The sequence below is a fragment of the Brassica napus genome, chromosome C7 (genome assembly GCF_020379485.1).
Source record: "Brassica napus cultivar Da-Ae chromosome C7, Da-Ae, whole genome shotgun sequence".
Classification (NCBI taxonomy): Eukaryota; Viridiplantae; Streptophyta; class Magnoliopsida; order Brassicales; family Brassicaceae; genus Brassica; species Brassica napus.
Window position 1 is genome coordinate 13,120,414 of NC_063450.1, and position 14,189 is coordinate 13,134,602.

General features: G+C 39.5%; 1 non-coding gene across 1 annotated transcript; it reads left to right on the forward strand.

Annotated features, from left to right (window-relative positions):
* The first annotated feature begins 12,171 nt into the window (after window positions 1-12,171).
* On the forward strand, window positions 12,172-12,279 carry LOC125590967. Its single transcript, XR_007326964.1, has one exon. It is a non-coding gene; the product is annotated as a small nucleolar RNA R71 (small nucleolar RNA).
* The last annotated feature ends 1,910 nt before the right edge of the window (window positions 12,280-14,189 follow it).

A 14,189-nucleotide genomic window follows, 5' to 3' on the forward strand; every position in this document is an offset into this window, starting at 1 on the left:
TGGAAATAACTAGACTTAGGTTTTTTATTCAGGTAATCAGGATTATAATCTTACAGATGCCTACTAAGTTGTATGCATGATATTATTAAGCTCAACACTTAATAACAAACCCTTAGGTTTTCGCTATTGACCAGTGTCGATCGATTATTTTATATGAATATCGATCGATACACTTGTTGAAACATCGACCGATTATTCGATGGGAATATCGATCGACGCTCTTTGTCAAGCGTTAATACGTGGATTGAATATGCTCAATAAGCTTCCTAGATCAGCTCTTGCTTATTCCAGCAATCTTAGCTCAGTTAGGATGGATTTAGGGTGAGATGCAAGCTATCGCTTATGTCTACAACTCCTAGGGCAAGTTTAGGTAGCTAATCTGGAAACATGCATTGATGACAATCTTAATGATGAATATCACAACTTAGCAATCTATAGTTGGGGCTAATCCCTCATAACCTATTTAAACCGTAAAATCTAACAAGAGAACTACTCAGACATGGCCAAGCAATTCATAACAACAACAATGTATAAAAACTGCATAGATAAATAGATAGATATGAATGGAGTTCCAATCACAAATCTCTTTGGATCTTCTCTCCAATCTATTAAAAATCCTAGAAACCTTTGCTGTAAAATCAGTAAAACAAGAAAGCACACTTTGCCTCTAACATGTTGGAAAAGCTTATATAATTAGGTCAAAACTCGTCAGGGGTAATCTTATAAATTGGTGAAGACTTGGGCTCTAAGTCGGCTGAGACCAAATGGGCTTTCTGCGGGTTTCGCTGTCGATCGATGTCACGATGTGAAAATCGATCGATTATTCTTCCTAAATGTCGACTGATGGTCGAGCTCGATGGTCATCTCAGGTGTTTACTCCAAATATCTCCAAAATGCTCCAAAATCATCACTTTCCTCCAAATCACTCATGATCCTATAAATATACTAAATAGACTCTATAATATAATAATTAGTAATTAAAACACTTATAAACCATGGACAACTGTACTTCATTAAATCCATGGTGTGGACAATCTCTCTGATAAGACTTGAATCTGATCCAGGAGCTTCTGAATAATTCTACAGGCTCCTGAGTGAATGTAGCGATATTGCTCCTCAAATCTTCAGCACGCGCATCAAAGAAGTTGCATACATTACAAGAAAACACAATTATAACGACGACGGTTTTCGTAGTTAATTCGTCGTAAAATAGGTGATATCACTCAAATTACCCTAAAGAGTGAATTTACTCTCTCAAATGAGAGGTTAAATTGCAGTATTTAGGGATCGAATCCACAAGGAGCTAGGGAACCTCATAAATCTAATGGGTTTTGTTAAGTTGGATGGTTTAATGATTTAAATGTAAATTTGCAGTTTTGTTTGAGCAAGTAATTGCTCGATTGATTGGTTGAAGTTTTGGTGCTTAAAAAGAAATAGCTAGACTTAGGGTTTTTATTCAGGAATCTTGGAATTATAATCCTACAGATGCCTAATGAGTTGCATGCATGATAATGTAGAGCTCAACTACTAAGCAACAAGTCAAGCTTTATGCGCGGGTTGAATGATGCTCACTAAGCTCACTAGATCAGCTCTCGCCTTACTCTTAGCAAGAAACTTAGCTCAATTAGAATGATTTCAGGATGAGAATGAAGCTATCGCTTTTATCTAACAATCCTAAGGAAAATTCTAGGTAGCTAATCTAGAATCAGGCATTAATGACAATCCTAATGATTATTATCATAACTCGGCAATCTATAGTTGGGGCTAATCCCTCATATCCTATTTAAACCCTAAAATCTATCAATGGAACTACTCAGACATGGCCAAAACAGCAATTAGGTAAAAAAACTTCATTAGAATATTAAATAGATATTAATTGAGTTGCAATCACAAATATAACTTTGGATCTTCTCTCCAATCTATCAAAATCCTAAAAACCTTTTGCTGATAATAGTAAAACTAGAAACACAAGAAATCACACTTTGCCTATAACATGGTAGCAAAGCTTATATAATTAGATTAAAACACGTCAGAGGTAATCTTGTAAATTGGTGAAGACTTGGGCTTCAAGTCGGCTGTGACAAAACGAGCTTTTTGCGCACTTCGCTGTCGATCGATGTTCTGATGTGAACATCGATCGATATTTTTTCCTCAATATCGACCGATGGTCGAGCTCGATGGTCATCTCAGGTGCTTGCTCCAAATATCTCCAAAATGCTCCAAAATCATCACTTATCTCCAAATCACCCCTGTTCTTATAAATATAATAAATAGACTCTATAATATAATAATTAGTAGTAAAAACACTTATAAACCATGGGTGAAAGTGGGTCAAATCCATGGTCTATCAACTCTCCCAGACTTACCATTTTGCTTGTCCTCAAGCAAAACAAACATGCAGTCTCTCTGAAAGAAGTTTGAAAACAGCAGGGACTCACACAATTTTAAACTTAGAATCATCACCTCTACAATATTGCAATCCACATCTAAGAAGTCCTAATCACAAAATCACATTATACCCTATCCTAGCTTAGCAACCAAATTCACGTAGCCAACAACTTAGCAAATCTTGTCTGACATTCCCTTTACCAACCTCATTTCTTAGCATAAATAAAAGTGCAGGCTTTACCTTGGGAGTATCGATCAAAGGATGCAAGGATTTTCAAACAAGTATCTGGACCTGCAAGTAAACATTAGCTCTTATCCTCTCTCTCTACTAATTTTCTCTCTTAGTCAAAGTCTGTTTATATTTGCAAGATCATTGACCAAGGTTGGACAGACTTCCATGAATCAAGCCTTAATGGTGGTTGCCACCAAGTCCTGTTTACTTCTTTTTGACCTATATCCTAGGATTATTTGTGAAGCAAGCCTTAGTGGTTGTAGCCACCAAGTCCTGTTCTAATCCTTTACCTATAGAATTCTTATGAAGTAAGCCTTAATGGTTGTAGCCACCAAGTCCTGTTCGAATCCCTTACTAATAAATCTATAATAGATATATATATATATATATATGAGAAAAAGACAGAAATAGCACTAAATCAAGTTTTTGTTCTCAAACTAGCACTCAAGGTCAAAAATCACAAAAATAACACTTAATGTTTTATCAAAAGTCACAAACTTAGGGTTTAGAGTTAAAGGGTGGGGTTTAGGATTTAGGGTTTAGGGTTTATTGTTTAGAGTTTAGGGTTTATAGATTAGGGTTTAGGGTTTAGGGTTTAGGGTTTAGGGTTTAGGGTTTAGGGTTTAGAATTTAGGGTTTAGGGTTTAGGGTTTAGGGTTTAGGGTTTAGAGTTTAGGGTTTAGGGTTTAGGGTTTAGAGTTGAGAAATGAGGTTTTGGGGATAAGATTTCAAATTTTGAAAAATAAAAAAATTAAAATTTTGAAAGGATAAACTTAGAAAGGTGCTATTTTGGTCATTTTAGTTTTGGAGTGCTATTTTTGTGATATAAACTTAGAAAAGTGCTATTTTGGAGATTTGCCATATATATATAGTAATAAAATATATATATATATATATATATATATATATATATATATTTTTTATATATATTTTTTGAAAATAGAGGGAGAGAGGGTGATAAATCTATATACACAAGGCTTTACCTTCCAGACTTGTTTTAAGAATCCGATCCCATGTATACCAAGCCCCAAAACAAGCAGTTGTGTCAAGTTTAGTGTTGGAGGTCAGGTTTGGTTCCATCAAACAATCTCAGCAAGTGTACCATAGTTGATAGGTTGATCCACTTTAGTATCTTTAGTACTATCTTCAATCAGTAAGTCTAGAATGGTGCTAAAAAGTGGTTGGATAACAACCAAAAATCTAATAAGTTCATTATCCCCTTCTTGACTCAATAAAAACTTTATGTTTGAAAATATTTTTAAAATTCATGAATAAACTAATATCAGTAAACCTCCCCCCAGACTTAAACTACACTGTCCCAAGTGTAAACTCAGTTGGAGTTATGGTGATAATTAAATCATAAGTACGTAATGTAACAAGTTAGAACGATATACCAGACCAGAATGTATGTCGACCGATGTAAGGATGTTGATATTGGTCGCGGCAGGTGATGCTATGTCGATCGATGTCGACAGTGTCTCGTCGGTCGATACTCACGGCAATTGTCTACTCGGATCTTTTTTTTATGATCTGTAATAAATAAAAACCATTATCAATACTAGATAAATAAAAACCAATTAAATATTATCTTATAGAGGGTTGCCTCCCACTCAGTGCTTTGTTATAGTCATTTAGCTTGACTTTGGAGGTGATTGGGCTAGTAATGTTGAAAGCTGGCACTTGTTGGGAAACTAGTCTCCATCTCTTCTCTGCGCTTGTTGAACCATGTACCAGTGAAGTTTCGCATTGCTTCATCTCATCTGCGCCAATTGTCCTTCATTATTGTAGTTGCATCGTCTATCTTCTACAATCTATCTCCAATACTCTCAAGATTGAACTGATGTCTCATAACTGTGGCGTATGTGTCAGCTGAGATCTCCTCTTCACGGTTGTGTGTATTAGACATATCTGATGTCACCTTATGTACTAGCTTCCCTCGGTTTGTAGCGTCGTCGACCGATGTCTGTCGGTGAATGTCGGTCGATTTGTTGTTGCGTCTGTCGATTAATGCTGATGCTTCTGGTCGACGGGAAATGTAACTCTGAATCTCCACTAATTCCCCTTGAATAGCTTCAATCTTGGAAGTCAAAGCACTAATGCTAAGATCCATTGGGAAATATATGTCATCACATCTCCTATCAAGCCTCTCTTCTGTAGTTTCCAGAGCTCTGTAGATCCCTTCTACCAACTAATCTATCTCTCCCCTGGTGTGAAAATCTGGTTGAGACTTCATCGTATGTGAGTGTGGTGGGTTGTTGTCGACCGTTGCTGGAAAGCGGTTATCGATCGATGCGTGTAAGCGACTATCGATCGATTACTATCGATGTCTGTCGATCGATGTAGAGTGAGATACGTCGTTCGTACGCTGAATTCTGGCTATGTCTTGCCTCATCTATTCCATGCAAGTAGTTAGCCAACTGATAATATCATTAAATGGATAGTAGACTCCATCAAGCTTCATCTGGAAGTCTTCTTTGTTCTTCTCTTGTTTGATACCACTCAAATTACCCTGAGGAGTGATTTATACTCTCTTAAATAAGAGGTCGAGTTGTAGTACTTATGGATCGAATTTACAGGGAGCTAGGGAACCTAAGAAATCTAATATGATTTGTTAAGTAGGATGTTTTAATGGTTTAAATGTAAATTGCAGTTTTTATCAAGCAAGTGTTTGCTCAATTGATTGGTTGAGGTTTTGGTGCTTAAAAGGAAATAGTTAGACTTAGGGTTTTTATTTAGAAAAATTGAGATTATAACCCTGCAGATGCCTAATAAGTTGCATGCATGATAATGTAAAGCTCAACTACTTAGTCAACAAGTCTATCAGCTTTCGCATGTTTGGACTTATTGTATGTCGATCAATTAGAAAGTGTCGATCGATGATCCTATAGGGATATCGATCGATTCACCTTTCGCTCCGTCGATCGATTATTCAATAATGATATCGATCGACGCGCTTCTAGTTAAGCTTTATGCGGGGGTTGAATGATAGCTTATTAAGCTCACTAGATCAGCTCTCGCCTTCCTCATAGCAAGAAACTTAGCTCAGTTAGAATGTTTTCAGGATGAGAATGAAGCTCTCGCTTTTATCTATCAATCCTAGGGCAAGTTCTAGGTAGCTAATCTAGAGACATGCTTTAATGAACAATCTTAATGACAATTACCACAGCTCAGCAATCTATAGTTGAGGATAATCCCTCCTAACCTATTTAAACCCTAAAATCTAAAAATGGAACTACTGGCTAAGCAATTCATAACATCAGTTAGGTAAGAAAACTTCATTAGAATAGTAAATAGATATTAATGGAGTTCCAATCACAAATTATAACTTTGGATCTTCTCTCCAATCTATCAAAATCCTAGAAAACCTTGCTGTGAAAATAATAAAACAAGAAAGCACACTTTGCCTCTAACATGTATATAATTAGGTTAAAACTCGTCAGGGGTAATCTTGTAAATTGGTGAAGACTTGAGCTTCAAGTCGGCTGTGACCAAACAGGCTTTCTACGCGCTTCGCTGTCGATCGATGTCCAGATATGAACATCGATCGATTATTCCTCTTCATTATCGACCGATGGTCGAGCTCGATGGTCATCTCAGGTGCTTGCTCCAAATATTTCCAAAATGCTCTAAAATCATCACTTATCTCCAAATCACTCATGATCCTATAAATATTGTAAATAGACTCTATAATATAATAATTAGTAGTTCAAACACTTATAAACCATTGATAAAAGTGGATCAAATCCATGGTCTATCAACTCCCCAGACTTACCATTTTGCTTGTCCTCAAGCAAAACAAACATGCAGTCTCTCTGAAAGAGGTTTAAAAACAGCAGAGACTCACATGATTTAAAACTTAGAATCATAACCTTTACAATATTGCAATCCACACCTAAAAAGTGGGTCAAACACTTATAATATAATAATTAGTAGTTAAAACACTTATAAACCATGGATAAAAGTGGGTCAAATCCATGGTCTATCAACTCCCCCAGACTTACCCTTTTGCTTGTCCTCAAGCAAAACAAACAGGCAGTCTCTCTGAAAGAGGTTTGAAAACAGCAGGGACTCACATGGTTTAAAACTTAGAATCATAACCTCTACAATATTGCAATCCACACCTAAAAAGTCCTAATCACAAAAGCACATTATATCATATCCTAGCTTAGCAACCAAATTTATCTAGCCAACAACTTAGCAAATATTGTTTGACATTCCCCTCTACCAACCTCATTTCTTAGCATAAATAAAAGTGTAGGCTTTACCTTGGGGGTATCGATCACAGTATGCTAGGACTTTCAAACAAGTTTCTGGACCTGCAGGTAAACATTAGTTCCTATCCTCTTTCTCTACTAATTTTCTCTTAGTCAAAATCTGCTTATATTAGCAAGATCATTGACCAAGATTGGACAGGCTTCCATGAATCAAGCCTTAATGGTGGTTGCCACCAAGTCCTGTTCACTTTTTTTTGACCTATATATCCTAGGATTATTTGTGAAGCAAGTCTTAATGGTTGTAGCCGCCAAGTCCTGTTCTAATCCTTTACCTATAGAATTCTTATGAAGCAAGCCTTAATGGTTGTAGCCACCAAGTCATGTTCGAATTCTTTCCTAATAAATCTCTAATAGATATATATATATATAATAGATTTTTTTTATTTTATTTTTACTTTTTATTTTATTTTTTATCTATAATTCGAAAATAGAGAGAGAAATGGTGATTAATCTATTTACACAAGGCTTTACTTTCTAAACTTTTTTGAAGAATCCAATCCCATGCATACCAAGCCCCAAGACAAGTAGTTGTGTCAAGTTTAGTGTTGGAGGTCAGCTTTGGTTCCTTCAAACAATCTCTGCAAGTGTGAATAATTGACAGGTTGATCCACTTTAGTATCTTTAGTACTATCTGCAATCAGTAAGTCTAGAATGGTGCTAAAGAGTGGTTAGATAACAAGCAAAAATCTATAAGTTCATTATCCCCTTCTTGACTTAAAAAACTTTTTAAAAAACGTTTTAATAAAACTCATAAATAAATTATTATCAGTAAACCTCCTCCCTGACTTAAACTACACTGTCCCCAGTGTAAATTCAGTACGAGTTATGGTGATAACAAAATTATAAGGACTCAATGTAACAAGTTAGAATGATATACCAGACCGGAATGGATGTCGACCGATGTAAGGATGTTGATATCGGTGGCGGCAGGTTAGGCAATGTTGATCGATGTCAACAGCTTCTCGTCGGTCGATACTCACGACAATCATCTACTCGGATCTCTTTTTGTTTTTTTATGACCTGCAATAATTAAAAACTAACATAAATAGTATATCAATAAGAAGTAAATAAAAAGTACCTAATAGTGGGTTGCCTCCCACTTAGCGCTTTGTTATAGTCATTTAACTTGACTTTGGAGGTGATTGGGCTAGTAGTGTTGAAAGCTGGAACTTGTTGGAAAACAAGTGTCCATCTCTTCTCTGCGCTTGTTGAACCATGTACCAGTGAAGTCTCTCATTGCTTCATCCCTTTTGCGCCAATTTTCCTTCATTGTTGCAGTTGTGTTTTCTATTCTCTGCAATCTATTTTCAAGACTGTCAAGGTTGAACTGATGTCTTGTAAGTGTGGCGTAAGTGTCAGCTGAGATCTCCTCTCCATGGTGCTGTGTGCCAAAAATGTCTGATGTCACCTTTGGTACTAGCCGGCATCGGGTTTTAGTGTCGTCGACCAATGTTTGTAGTCCAATGTCGGTCGATATGTTGTTGCGTCCGTCGATCGATGCGGATGCTTCTGGTCGGCAGGCAATGTAATTCTGAATCACCACCAATTCGCCTTGCATAGCTTCAATCTTGGAAGTCAAAGCACTTATGCTAAGATCCATTGGGAAATAGATGTCATCACATCTCCTATCAAGCCTTTCTTTTGTAGTGTCCAGAGCTCTATAGATCTCTTATACCAACTGATCTATCTCTTCCCTGGTGTGAAAGTTTTGTGGAGACTTCATCGGATGTGAGTGTGGTGGTCTGTTGTCGACCGATGCTGGTAAGCGTTGACGATCGATGTTGGTAAGCGACTATCGATCGATGCATGTTGTCTTCTGTCGATCGATTTATGGCGAGAACAGTCGGTCGCTTGCTGAATTCTGGCTATGTCTTGTCTCATCTCTTCCATGCATGTAGTTAACCATTCGATGCTATCATTCAGTGGATGGTAGACACCATCAAGCTTCATCTGGAAATCACCGTCATACTTCTCTTGGGCTCCTTAGACTCCATAGAACATCTCATTTATCTCGTCCTTGGTGTAGATCTCTGGTACCAGCTTGGTCCGTGTGAATAAGTTAGCATGTTCAGGAAAACATATGTAGCTTGGCTCATCTCTCAAAACTCTTTCCAGAAGTCTTCTGATGTCTCTGTTGTAAACACGAATGGTGTATCCCTCTAGATCTCTGGCGTATCCAAGTTCATCTCTGTTGACGCCATACTTATTTTTCTCCTCCCAGTAGAATTTCCTGGTACCGTGGGAATCAAAGGCACTTCTGCTGAATTCTGGACGTTTGTCGACCGATGTTGGGATGTCAATGTCGATCGATGGTCGAGTGGGATGGCGAGACCTTAGTTTGAAGCTTTTGTCTATGCCACCAGCTGCGTTATAGAACTCTTTTGTATCCTTTTGTTGGTATTCTGGAATTTTGCGTTGATGTACGAACAAATTTTCTGCTCCATTGGCTGTCTGAATGATGTCTGCAATATCTTTTCGAGATACATTCAGTATACGTCCATATATTGCTCTTGCGTGGCCATCTGGGTCCCTGAAAATACCAAATTCATCTGGAGTTAGATACTCGTTATCAAATTTATCTTTTTCGCTTACAGTGGTTTTTGGTTTAGAGCGGATGTCGATCGATGTTGTATGAGAAAGCTCGATCGATGTTGAAGGATATATGTCGATCGATTGACGGCGTGCTCTGTCGATCGGATGGCTGTATCGTGTTCTTCCCCAAGTAGTTTCTGATCGATGTTGATCTGTTTCATCGCATCTTTGCATGTTGAGAAGTTCCTCATATGTGAAACCTTCATGTAGTTCATCTGCTCCTGGCTCATATATTGTTGTTTCTACTGCATAGCTTTCATGATGGTGATCATCTGCCCAACTGCCAATCGAGTAGTCTCCCTCTCGCAGTCGGTTGACTTCTCTGTCGATCGATGAGTAGTTGGCAATGTCGGTCGTTGCTCGTTTCTGGTTTCTCTGATGAGGTTGAGTATCGATCGATGGTGAGCCTGTTATGTTGATCGATGGTGCATTCGTTTTCCAAGAGGAATGATGTAGAAGTGTATCTTCCTCATCAAGGATGGCTTTTTATTCAGTAGCTCGTTCATCCTCATAGTCTTCATTATACTCTTCTGTGTGCATGTTTTGTCTGGTGTATGCGGCAATAGTGGGGTTGTAGTAGTCGTTCTCCCAATCATCTGGAAGACTATCGACCGATTTGTCCTGGGGATTGTCGGTCGATTTCTGATTGCCACTGTCGATCGATGTTGCAGTGTGAGTTTCGATCGACGCTGAGTGTTTTGTCTCGTATTCCACTCCACAGTGGCAAGCTGCAATGATTTCTGGATCATTGATTCTTCTGGAGGACATATGTGGCTTCTTGACTAGAATGGGGTCGTAGTGGGTTTGAGGATCTATGAGCGTCAAGCACAACTGATTTGATTTCAGGTTGCACACTGCTCCTACTGTTGACAAGAAGGCTCTCCCAAGAAGTAGAGAAGTGTTTCAGTTTAGCTTGATGTCCAGGAAATGGAAATCAACTGGAACTAGGGCATTACCAATCTGCACCTCTAGGTCTCTCACAATCACTCCTGAATTCCTCTGAGAACAGTCCGCAAAAGTGAACAATTCGTTGGAAGGCTCCACCTTCAGACCCAGATGGTCTGCCATAACCCTAGGTAGGATGCTGACTGATGCTCCTATGTCGCACATAGCATGTGGGAACTCAATACCCTTCACCGTGCATGGTATTGCGAATTGCCCAGGATCACTCTTCTTCTTCGATGTAACCCTCTTCCTCATATTTTCTCTAGCTTCACAGAACATTCTCTTGGTGTCTTCTTCTCTCTCTCTTGTCTCTTTGAAGAACATCCACAATCTGTAAGTATAATAAGCCTCCTCGAATGGCTTATCTAAAGGAATTCTGAAGACTCTTTTTCGGAAACTTTCCTTTTCCTTATCATTGGCCCCCTCTTCAGATGCTTCTCCACTTTTTACTTTCTTTTCCTTAGGGTTCTTCCCATAGGAACCATATCGACTTCCATCGAATCTTCTCCATCATCTGAAGGTATCCTGACGGTGTCTGGTGGGTTTTCTAAAGGTTTGGGTTTTGGGCCTGAGTGCATTGAGACGTGCAACATCTATCTTTGGCATCTGCACTCGGTAAGTAATAGGTGCTCGTCGATCGATGAACGCTGGAGGTTGTCAATCCATATCGACATCATGTTGTCGATCGATGGAGGTAACATCACGTCGAGCGATTCTGACGTTATCAGGGTTGGGCAGATGTGGGTGTTTTGCTGCGAACTCCTCGTGAGTCAGAATCCTCACGGCATTGCAAGATGCGGTTGACTCCGTTGGTGTCATTGGTCGATGCTCTGGAGATCCTGTCGATGGATTTGGACTGGGCGACGTCGATCGATGTGCATGGTCTGGCGTCGATCGACACCAGTGCGATCCGCCGAAGCTCATCAGACTTTCTACTTCAAAATCTCCTTCTTGCAGCTTCTCTTCCTTCACCACTTGCCAGAAATCATCCCCAATGATGACATTCACGTGGTGTTTCATCACATCATCTCCTACCCCTCTTGTCAAGGCTTCCTGCCTCTTAACAGCTTCTCCTGTCTGAACAACCTGCATCTCCAGCTTCTTCACATGGGTGCTCAAAGTTTCAAACTTTGTGTTCAGGTTGGTGTAGACAGAATCAATCTTCCCAATGAAGTCCACTGTCATGCGCTGTTGTGTCTCAAGAACCCTATCGAGCATCTCTTCAATCTTGCTCTCTTGAGTAGGCGGCGGTGGCTTCTGGTAGTAGGAATTTCAATAATTCCTGTTGTTGCTGTAGGTTTTGCTGCAGGGTTTCTGGTACTGCGAACTCTGGTTGAAATTACCCCTATTTCCATAGGAATTTTTGTTTCTACCCTGGTTTCCAGAACCTTGGAATCTAGTTCCACCAATGAAGTTCACTTCTTCTTCTTCATCTGCTCTACCCTCTGTGTCTACAGCTTCTGCATCTTCAACCAAGCAGACCTGCTTTCTAAGAAGCTTGTGAACACATCCAGCTTTGCCTTCACCTCATCCATCTGAACATTCCCAAGGATGGTGGCAGACTTTTTCCTCTCAAAATCAGTGTTCTTGGTGTTGTTCCTAGATGCTAGGTTTTCAATGACCTTCACTGCCTCTTATGGATTCCTGGTGTTGAAGTTCCCATTGCTGGAAGCATCAAGAGCCATCTGGTACTGCACCGCGATGGCTCTGTAAAAAGTACTGAGCAATTGTACTTCATTGAATCTATGGTGTGGACAGTCTCTCTGATAAGACTTGAATCTGATCCAAGAGCCTCTGAATGATTCTGCAGGCTCCTGAGAGAAAGTTGCGATCTTGCTCCTTAAGTCTTCAGCACATGCTTCATCAAAGAAATTGCATAAGAATGCATTCTTGATGTCACTCCAGGATGTGAGAGATCCTGGTGGTAGCTGCTTAAGCCAATGCAAAGCTTCTCCACCAAGAGAGAACTTGAAGAGCTTGCATAGGAGATAATCCTCAGGGACTCCCTTGACTTTAATAGCAGATATCAGATCCTCGAACATCTCAAGATGGTCCATAGGATGCTCGTGAGATAATCCATGGTAGGGGATCTGTCCCACGAGTGTGTAGAATTGCGCCTTCAACTCGAAATCCCTCTGAATAGTGGGAGGACGAATGGCTGATCTGTTGGTGTAGAACTGATCTGGACAGTTGTAGTCAGCCAACGTCTTGGGTCGCGCAGCCTCATCTATAGGTAAAGTAGTTCTTGTAGCATTAGCATCAGACTCTGGGATTGCAGCCCCCCTGAGCATCTATCCTCTGACATGCTGCATTACGCAGATGACCTTCCTGGTCATGCAGGTCCCCTCTCTCATCTCGAACAAGTATCAAAGTTGCAACCATGTCTCGCGGCTCAGTATCGGTCGATGTCCGGACGGGAGTATCGATCGATGTCGGATGGACGATGTCGGTCGATGGAAGATGAGTGTCTTCAGTCGACGGTGGTGAGTGAGTATCGGTCGACGGGACTAGTTTCTGGGTTGAGGGTGGTTGAACGAAATCGAGCGACGAACAGGTGTTGTTGTCGATCGATGAGGAGTGCGCTTCTTTGCGGATTGAACGCTCCAAACTTGCAGGATCTGGTGAGAATAGTAGTTGGGTTTCCTTGTTGCTTCTAGTACTGATGGGCATGTACCTGAACGACGCCAAATTTGATACCAGTCAAATTACCCTAAGGAGAGATTTATACTCTCTCAAATAAGAGGTCGAGTTGTATTACTTAGGGATCGAATTCATAGGGAGCTAGGGAACCTAAGAAATATAATATGATTTGTTAAGTAGGATGCTTTAATGGTTTAAATGTAAATTGCAGTTTTTATCAAGCAAGTGTTTGCTCTATTGATTGGTTGAGGTTTTGGTGCATAAAAGGAAATAACTAGACTTAGGGTTTTTATTCAGGAAACTTGGGATTGTAATCCTACAGATGCCTAATGAGTTGCATGCATGATAATGTAAAGCTCAACTACTTAGTCAACAAGTCTATCAGCTTTCGCATGTTTGGACTTGTCTATTAACTAGATCTAATGATCTCAACTAGCGTATGTCAATCAATTAGAAAGTGTCGATGGATGATCCTATAGGGATATCGATCGATTCACCATTCGCTCCGTCGATTGATTATTCAATAATGATATCAATCGACGCGCTTCTAGTTAAGCTTTATGTGCGGGTTGAATGATAGCTTACTAAGCTCACTTGATCAGCTTTCGACATACTCATAGCAAGAAACTTAGCTCAGTTAGAATGTTTTCAGGATGAGAATGAAGCTCTCGCTTTTATCTATCAATCCTAGGGCAAGTTCTAGGTAGCTAATCTAGAGACAGACATTAATGAACAATCCTAATGACAATTACCACAACTCAGCAATTTATAGTTGGGGCTAATCCCTCGTAACCTATTTAAACCCTAAAATCTAACAATGGAACTACTCGGACATGGATAAGCAATTCATAACATTAATTAGGTAAGAAAACTTCATTAGAATAGTAAATAGATATTAATGGTGTTTCAATCACAAATTATAACTTTGGATCTTCTCTCCAATCTATCAAAATCCTAGAAAACCTTGCTGTGAAAATAATAAAACAAGAAAGCACACTTTGCCTCTAACATGGTGGCAAAGTTTATATAATTAGGTTAAAACTCGTCAGGGGTAATCTTGTAAATTGGTGAAGACTTGGGCTTCAAGTCGCCTGTGACCAAACGGGCTTTCTGCGCTT